This window comes from Arachis duranensis, chromosome 8 (genome assembly GCF_000817695.3).
Source record: "Arachis duranensis cultivar V14167 chromosome 8, aradu.V14167.gnm2.J7QH, whole genome shotgun sequence".
NCBI classification, from domain to species: Eukaryota; Viridiplantae; Streptophyta; class Magnoliopsida; order Fabales; family Fabaceae; genus Arachis; species Arachis duranensis.
The window spans coordinates 20,618,910-20,628,370 of record NC_029779.3 but is presented as its reverse complement, the minus strand read 5'-3'; the positions used below and the strand labels follow the sequence as shown (position 1 = coordinate 20,628,370).

General features: G+C 35.4%; 1 long non-coding RNA gene across 2 annotated transcripts; it reads left to right on the top strand.

Annotated features, from left to right (window-relative positions):
* The first annotated feature begins 2,046 nt into the window (after positions 1-2,046).
* On the top strand, positions 2,047-6,210 carry LOC107461305 (uncharacterized). Of its 2 annotated transcripts, XR_008002185.1 has the most exons (11): positions 2,047-2,163; positions 2,225-2,323; positions 2,671-2,795; positions 3,258-3,371; positions 3,472-3,579; positions 3,695-3,786; positions 4,066-4,261; positions 4,341-4,386; positions 4,473-4,527; positions 5,641-5,754; positions 5,897-6,210. It is a non-coding gene; the product is annotated as an uncharacterized LOC107461305 (long non-coding RNA). The 2 variants fall into 2 exon arrangements; XR_008002186.1 differs by lacking the exons at positions 4,341-4,386; positions 4,473-4,527.
* Positions 6,211-9,461: the final 3,251 nt, after the last annotated feature.

The window sequence follows — 9,461 nt, the reverse complement described above, 5'->3', positions numbered from 1 at the left end:
TTTTTCTTTCCCTTCTTATTTCTTTCTTCCTCCTTTCTTACTTTTTTTTTCTTTTTCATTAGCGTTACAATTCTCTTCTTTAACTATTGCATCTTATCTTGAATTATTCTGGTGCTTCATGACTTGTTTTATTCTAATTGGGTATTATTATTCATAAGTCAATGCTAATTTTTATAATACTGATATTCTTTTTGCATTGATATGCACTTACACTATCTTGCATTACCCACATTCTCTTCCCAATTGTTGTAACTTTTGCACTATTGATATGCCATTTGCTTCCACTATTTTCTCACTCGCATGGTGTAGCTACCATGTAATTGAGACCTTTATTATTTGGCATTAACCAACCCATATTTTATTTATTTTCTTATATTTATTTTTGGGTTACTTTTCCTCCTTTTCCTCTTCTTTCAGGATGGCCACCGAGAGGAAGGGAAAAGGAATAACTTCTATATGGGGAGACAAACAAGTCCATCTGCACAATCCTTGGAGAAAAGTACCAGTTAAAGCAACCCGTCCACTTGCACATCTTAGTATGCACCGAGGACGGTGCAATCTTTAAGTGTGGGGAGGTCGATACCGATCTCCATGGGTTAGTTATTCTCTTCTCAACACCAATGTCTTATTTTCTTTATTAGTTCATTGTTGCATTACATAATAGATTGCATGTGTAGTTGATTGTTTGCATTTAAGTACTACTTAGTTGAAAAATAATAAGTTTCTCTTTAAGACCCTATTTTTGAAAAATTTCACTAATTTAAATTAAAAATTAAAATTTTTTATGTGTTAAATTTGTTTGAAGTTGTATTTGGAACATGGTTTTTTGAGCCAAAGAACACACAACCTGTGATATTTTGAGCTTATTTACATGGTTACATTATTTAACCATAAATTTTTATTCTTGTGTGTTTCCTTCTCTATGATTGTAAGCCATACTTTGTTCCATTCTATATGTCTATTATTTAGTGTATTTACATGCTTGCATATGATTGAGGCCATTACTTGTTTTAACTCACTTCTCCCAAATAAGCCTACCCTTTTATGTCACCCTTGTTAGCCACTTTGAGCCTTTTAATCCCCGTTTATTCTGTATTTTACCGCATCACTAGCCTTAAGCGGAAAAATAATTAATTACCCAATTGAATCTTTGGTTAGCTTAAGATAGAGGTTGTGCATCAACTAAGTGTGGGAAAATGGTGGGAACATGGGTTAATAAGGGAATGTATCATGTTTCTAATTTATTTGAATATTGGGAATTCGGGAATCTACTCATGTGAGACCAGAAAAATAAAAAAAATCCATTTGCATTGATATGTTATGTTTATTTTCAAAAAAAAATTCAAAAAAATTCAATAAATAAGTAAATAAATAAGGGGACAAAAATACCCCAATGTTAAGCGATAATAAAAAGATCAATGCACATGTGATAAAGAAATATAAAAAATGTGGTACATGAGTAAGTGATACAAAAGTGGGAATTATGGGTAGCTAGGCATGAATTTAAAAGTATATAGAGTGTATGTTAGGTGAGAGCTTAGCTGTAGCCGTAGGTTGATATCTATAGGTTCACTTTTCATATCAAAGGAGACGCTTTTAAAGGATAGTCTATTTGTTAAGTTTTGGGTGCGTTTTAAAAGTGATGCCTAATGTCTCTAGAGCCAAAAACTTGACAATTGATAAATTTTATTCCTTAATTTCCCAAAAGCAAAACTCACACACTTAGTGAAATTTTTGTCCCTCCAAAACTCACTTAGCCTTCATCTCAGCCTTCATCTCAATCCCCTTTCAGAAACCCTGTCACCATCGAAGAAACCCTTCAAAGCTTACCATCGCTACAGAAACCCTCTCGCTACAGAAACCCTCTCACTCACCACTCATCGTCGCTCCTCTTCGCCCTCCTTCTTGTCGCTGCGCCGCCCTCACCAGCGTCATCTCTGCGCTTCTCATTGTCCTTCCCCTTTCAATTCGATCGAGTAACCCTCATCTCTGCGTTATATACTGAGTTTAATGAATATTTTTTCTTTGATTCGTCACCAATTCACGCTCGCGCACCTTCTCCTTCGATTCGTCGCCGCTGCTCATCTCTTCAAGGGTTTTCACCTTCGATTCGTCGTGGCTCATCTCTTGTTCACCGTTGCCATTCATCACCGCGCTCACCAAGTAAGCATTCTGTGCCTCGTTCTTTTCTTCTCGCTCTCTCTCACTCGCCCTCTCTGTGCAGTGTCAAAGAAACTGTATGCTCTCTAGCGACCTCTTCTCTGCTCTACTGTGAAGCATCAAGGTTTCCAATGAGGCAAAGCATCGATCCCTAACAAGCGAGGTAAGCGCCCGATGATGATGATGGTTCTGTGAAATTTGGGAGGTTTTGGGTTTTGGTTTTAGGGTTTTAATTGGGGTTTTAGCTTCTGTATTCTGCGTTATTTATCTGTGGACTGCCAGATCAATACTAAAATCACCAATGTAAATTTCACCATGTGTCAACTGAATTATTATTCTTATTTTTGTTATTGTTCTTGTTGATTTTTTCTTGTTTAAATTTCACTTTTTGCTTACGACGAATCATTGTCTAGTTCTGTAGTTTATTTCATGCCATTGGATTTGTTAAGCTTATCATAGATGTGGCCTCTTCAATTTAATTTCTCCTGTTTATGTTTTTCTGTCTTTTAGGCTTGGATTATGCTGACCCAAAAAGGAAAGGCAATTTTCTTGGAAAAGTTTTTCTTGCTGCTGGATTAACAGCATTATGCATTATCATGATCAAGCAATCTCCATCTTTGAGTTCTACTAGTCCGGTAATCGCTAGTCATCTTACACATGTTTTCTTTGAGAGCTTTTTATGTCTTTGCTTCTTTCCCCTTTTTTTGTCCCCTCCACACCAGAGATGTGCATATTCATTATAGTTTCATAGCTGTTTGATTATTACCCTTTGAAAGATATCTTAAAAGTGGTAGATTGTTGATAGAGATGAATTGATGAATGATATGAACTATTTTAATTTTTTGTCCATAAAGAGTGAAGCTTGATTATGTTTAATTACCATTCACAACTTTTGTCAACCAGATAGTTGAAAGAAGGAGAAAAGGGGATAGTTTTTAAGGGAAAAATTATAAAGACAAGATATATATATTTTTCAGTTATAGTTTTCTTCTTTCTTTGAACTATCCTGATATAGGAGTTTGCCTTCTCTAAAGCTAATTTTCTTTATTTATTTAAGCTAATTTATTATTTTCGTTTCTGTTTTCCCCCTTTTCCAGTTTGCCATTCGCGAACCTGGGGTAACTCATGTTTTAGTAACAGGCAGTGCAGGCTACATTGGTTCACATGCTACGCTTCGGCTTCTGAAGGAAAATTATCGTGTCACTATAGTAGTATGTCTATTAATAAAAATGAAATATTTCTCTGACAAAATCAAATGCACTTATCAGTGTGGTTGCGACAGGCATACCATTGTTTTTTCCTTTTTGGCAGGACAATCTGTCACGAGGAAATATGGGTGCCGTCAGAGTTCTTCAAAATTTATTTCCAGAACCAGGAAGGCTTCAATTTATATATGCTGACTTGGGAGATCAGACATCTGTATCCTTACCCACTTTCCTCATCACTAGAAATATTTTGTTGTCATATTTTTAACTTTGATTGAAATGTATGTGGAGAATACCCAAGAAAGATTTTCTACTTAACTGGTTACCAGGTTAATAAAATATTTTTGGAGAATAAGTTTGATGCTGTGATGCACTTTGCTGCTGTTGCATATGTTGGGGAAAGCACTGAGGATCCTCTCAAGTAAGTACTTCTGGAGTTTATTCAAGCACTTTAATCTCAGTTGAATGTTTGCATTCTGCTTGCAATTTGCTCCTCCTTCCAAGTTGCACAAGTAACATGTCTATTTAGATACCGATTGACTTGTTTAGTGGCATATTAAACAAATCACCCTTGATGGAATAGGTTCAAATTTGTGACAGGTACCTCCTCTTCATAACATAGGAGAACTCACTACAAGAAAAATACCCATAATCATAACATAACATTGTGTCTCCATCTGTCTCCTTCATGAATTCACAGACAGTAGAGAGAGGGCAAGGAACAGAGGAATAGCCAAAGCACCAGGGAGCAAAAACAAGAGCGTTCTTCAAGTTTTTGGCTCTTCATCAATCATAGCACCAAGAGAAAGAGAATGATGGCCAAGGAGGGAGCTGACTGAAGCTTAAGAGGGAGCTGCGTTCCACTCACCCAACTGTTCTTCGAGTTTCTTTGCTAGGTAAGGACAGCGACTTCATCTTCTTTCTTTTCTCCTCTAATTCAAAATTCTAATAATTCTCTTGCTCCATTTTTTCCAGTTTATTCAATTTCTTTTAACACAACTACCACCACAAGCAAAGAGAGGTGAGTGATTTTCTCTCCTCTGTGTTTAATTTGGTCGAATGGCCTTGTGAAATGTAACCAAAATTTTGGTTCTTGGAACGGTTAAGGTTTGGGCTCAAGAGAAAAACAAGGACAAGTCTTGTGTATTTGATCAACAAAGAGGTAAGGGTTAGAATAGTTAGATATTGATTTTAGCTGTATTTGGTGATTAAATGGTAGAAACCTTTTCATTGAGTATGCTTATTCTCAAATAAGTTAGGCTACATAATATATTTATTGACCAGTCAGCTGCTTGATTCTTAGATCTGTATATGAATGATTGTTGCTTTCTTAATCAGCAGTTTACTTTGTAGTGGTAAATGGTAATGTTCTAATAAACAAAAATCAAGTACTAATGGGGACTATTATTCATTTGTCTAGAGTAGTTTACTGATTTCATGTTTATTATTTTTGTTGCATGTGGATTATATATGCTGCAGTATTTTCGTGGCTCATGGCAATTTATCAACTATTGTCAACTATTGAGCTTCATGTTCCTAAATATTCCTATCATTGAATTAAGCATTTCAAAGTTTGTTCTTTCTCTGAGACTGTGCCAACTGGAGTTAAAATTTGAGTGAAGCAAAAGGAACATATTTGTTCTTTATCTTACCTTCTGATAAAGAATAGAATAGTGTCCTTATGTTTATCAATTTGCCTGGTTTTTATTTTTGACATTAACTCCACCTTAAACAATTTTGATACTCACACTTATTCACTTACAAAATCCACCAATATCATGGTTTTGCATTTATTATTATCTATATATTTCTGGTACTGTGGCAAACTACTTGTTATTGGATAACTGGTTCCATGTTTCTAGTGGCTATCTTGGAGCTGAGTTTCAAGAGACTATGGTTGACTCTTTACCTTAGATAGTTGACTCTTTTAAGTCTTAATGGATCTAATAATATCTCTTCCTCTGCTTAATATCTCCCACTTGTTTATTTATTTTCATGTGGTTTTGTTGTTACCATGTTTGGTTAATGTGAGTGTTGAGCTGAAAAAGAGTAATGTCTGTGTTCTTTCAGCAATTGACTAATGTTGTTGGGACCCTTCATTTTTAATGTTTTCCTTTAATTTTTCAATATGAAGTGAATGACCCTTTTTGCCTTGTGAACATGGAGGTTACTAAGGAAGAGCTTAATGCAAAAATGAGAGAAAAAAGTTTCCAACTTTTGGTCTGAAAAAAACCATGCAAAGTTTTCAACATGTTTGTGTTTTGTTTTGTGGCAGATGGGGCTGGTGATGATTTGTTTAAAGAGCTATGGAGGCTGTGCAGGGGCATTAATGGATGCCCCTCGTGTTCAAGACAGAGTTTTCTATTTCCCTCAGGGTCACATTGAATTGGTATGAGATACACTTATTTACCTTGTTTCTGATTTTGTTTGTGAATTTCATTTTTTTCCATTTTTGTGCTATGTATGCTTTCAAATTTAAGCCTTAAGGGGTTTAGTAAGTGTTATATAATTTTGATTTTTTTCTATTGTAGTTGCCAGAACCTACAGAACAAGATTTGAGGCAGATGAAGAACCAGAAATCTCCCAAATACGATCTTCCGTCGAACAAGATATTTAAAGAACAAGATTTTTTTCTCTTCTATCAGAAGGTTAATAACTTTTATTAGAAGATACTTATGTAGGATACAATATTTTGGTTTTTTATAGTTTATTAGTAGTAAATCCTAAGTGGTCTAATGTATATTTTGATATGGGTATGTTTAATTTAGTGTGAGATGTATGAATACTCATTTATGATCATCCCAATATTTTTAGTTCATTATAAATATATTTTGTTAAAGGATAATTTTTATTATTTAAAGAATATTGTATGGTATTATTATGTATTTATTTTTATTTTGCTTATAAAAAGTAGCTATGGTATACAATGTGGCTACGCTTTACAAGTGATGCAGTAGTGTTGAAAAGCGTAGCCTATTCTGAAAAAATGAAAGCTGAAAAGCGTAGCCTTTGGTCCTGGACGGCATCACTTGAAAAGCGTAGCCTATTCCCAAACGCCAAAAGCGTAGCTCTTGGTGCAGAAAAGCGTAGCCTTTGAGAATAGGCAACGGCTGAATAGGAATCACCTCAAAAAGCGTAGCCGTAGCCCAAAAAGCGTAGCCGTAGCCTAAGGCATCATTTTTTCACTTTTAGCTACACTTTTCAAGTGTACCTGAATGGGTATTTTTCTTGTAGTGTCACTTAGCCATATATATATCCTCACCTTTACCTTAGCCACATTACAACCTTGAAAAGACCTCATGATGTTTGCATTGGTACGTTGATAAATCACTATTTTATGATTTATCTTGTACTCAATTGAGTGGTTTTTATCAAGCCTTTGCACACTTATTCATACTATTTGTATGGTTTTACAATTCCTTCCCAGAATTTGTTCTATAATTGAAAACTTGCTTCCTAGTGTCTTTAATTTGTGTATTTTAATAATCTCTTATTACCATTCGATGTCTTGATATGTGTGTTAAGTGATTTCAGAGTTTATAGGGTAGGAATGACTCAGAGGATGGAAAGGAAGCATTCAAAAGTGGAAAGAATACAAGAACTTGAAGAAATTGCTAAGCTGTCCAGCCTGACCTCTTCGCACTCAAACGGTCATAACGTAAGCTACAGAGGTCTAAATGATGCAGTTCCAGTTGCGTTGGAAAGCTAACATTCAGGACTTTGATTTGATATATAATTTGTAATAGTGTCCGTACAGCTAGGCATCACGAATGCGTGATCCACATAGATGTGTCGCAGTGACAAAAATTAGTGTGTCAGATTTCGCCCCCAGCGATTTCTGGGCTATTTTCGGCCCAGTTTAGAGCCCAGAAAACACAGATTAAAGGCTGCGAAGTGGAGGAATGAAGAGAGATGAATCATAATTCACTTTTCATAATTTAGATGTAGTTTTTAGAGAGAGAGGTTCTCTTCTCTCTCTTAGGTTTTAGGATTAGGATTCCTCTTAAAGGATTTAGGATTTCAACTTCTTCTCAGGTTCAATGTTCCTTTTATTTATTTTATCAATTTAGTTTATGAACTCTTTATGTCTAGATTTATTTTCTTTACTTAATGCGATTTGAGGTATTTCAGATTTATGATTGCTCTCTTTTATTTATGATATAAATAATTTGGATTTTTCCCTTTTGGCTTTGGTTGAGTCATTGGAGACACTTGAGTTATCAAACTCATTGTTGATTGAAAATTGGAATTCTTCAAGAAATAATTTGAGTTCCAATAACTCTAGCCTTTCCCAAGGAAAGACTAGAACATGAGGAATCAAAATTAATTTATCCACTTTACTTACCTTCATAGTTAGAGGTTAACAAAGTGGGAGAAAAATCCAATTCTCATCACCATTGATAAGGATAACTAGGATAGAACTTCTAATTTTCATACCTTGTCAAGAGTTTTTTAGCTATTGATTTATTAATTCCTGCAATTTATTTCTCTTGTTCAAACCTTTCAAAAATCCAAAAATACTGGTTTTCATAAACAATAATAAAACACACCTCCGTGCAATTCCTTGAGAAGACGACCCGAGGTTTGAATACTTCAGTTTATAAATTTTATTGGGTTTTGTTACTTGTAACAACCAAACTTTTGTATGAAAGGATTCTCTGTTAGTTTAGAAACTATACTTACAACGCGATTATATTTGTGAATTTCTTTACCGATAGAAAATCCGGTCGTCACTCATCATCATCCTCCCTTATGAACGCGTGCTTGACAACCACTTCCATTCTATCTACGAGAGCTTGAGTGTGTATCTCTTGGCCTACTGGTTCATGACGCATGGTTACCTCTCTTGACAACAGAGCGTTCCATTCTGTGCGATCAGAGTCTTCGTGGTATAAGATAGAATCAATTGGCAGCATTCTTGAGATCCGGAAAGTCTAAACCTTGTCTGTGGTATTCCGAGTAGGATCTGGGATGGGATGACTGTGACGAGCTTCAGACTCACGAGTGTTGGGCGGAGTGACAGTGTGTAAAAGGATCAATGGATCTTATTCTGACATGATCGAGAAACGACAGATGATTAGCCCTACATAACCCGTAGCCGGAGCATTTTCACTGAGAGGATGGATGGTAGCCATTGACAACGGTGATCCACCTACATAGAGCTTACCATGGAAAGGAGTATGAATGACCGGATAAAGGCAGTAGGAAAGAAGAGATTTAGGAGGAATAAAGCATCTCCATACGCTTATCTGAAATTTCCACTAATGAATTACATAAGTATCTCTATCTTATTTTATGTCTTATTCATCTTTTAATTATCAAAACCCCATAACCATTTGAATCTGCCTGACTGAGATTTACAAGGTGACGATAGCTTGCTTTAAGCCGACAATCTTCGTGGGATCGACCCTTACTCATGTAAGGTATTACTTGGACGACCCAGTGTACTTGCTGGTCAGCTGCACGGAGTTGTGTGTCACGATTCCGTGTACCAGAGTGCACCGAAGACGGTGCAAACTTTTAAGTGTGGGGAGGTCATCCGACCGTTCGACGCTTATGGGTGACAAGTTTCTAATCCCAACACTTTTGCATTTCATTTTAGGATTCTAGTTGTATTTTCTTTTGCATATATACACATAATAAGCTTAGTCAAAATAATGAAAATTTTCAAGATTTTGATCTATAGGGCAACCTCAATTGATTTGAGTAAAAACTTTTTATTGAACTTGCTTGAAATATATATATATATATATATTGTGGAATCTTATAACCACTTATTTTCCTTCTTGTGTGCAATTATTCTCTTTCTATGATTGTGATCCTTGATTTGTTTGATTCTCTGTGTCCATTATTCCTTGTATTCATGCATTTATATGATTGAGGCCATTACTTTATTAGCTCAGTTACCCAAATAGCCTTACCTTTTATCTTCTATTGTTAGCTAATTTTGAGCCTACGATTAACCCACTTGTTCAAAATTTTAGCACATTACAAGCCTTAAAGCAAAAAATAATAAATGTCCTTTATTTGGATCTTTGATTAGCTTAGGCTAGTAAGTGTGAGTATCATTCAAATGTGGGGAAACTTGAGACATTG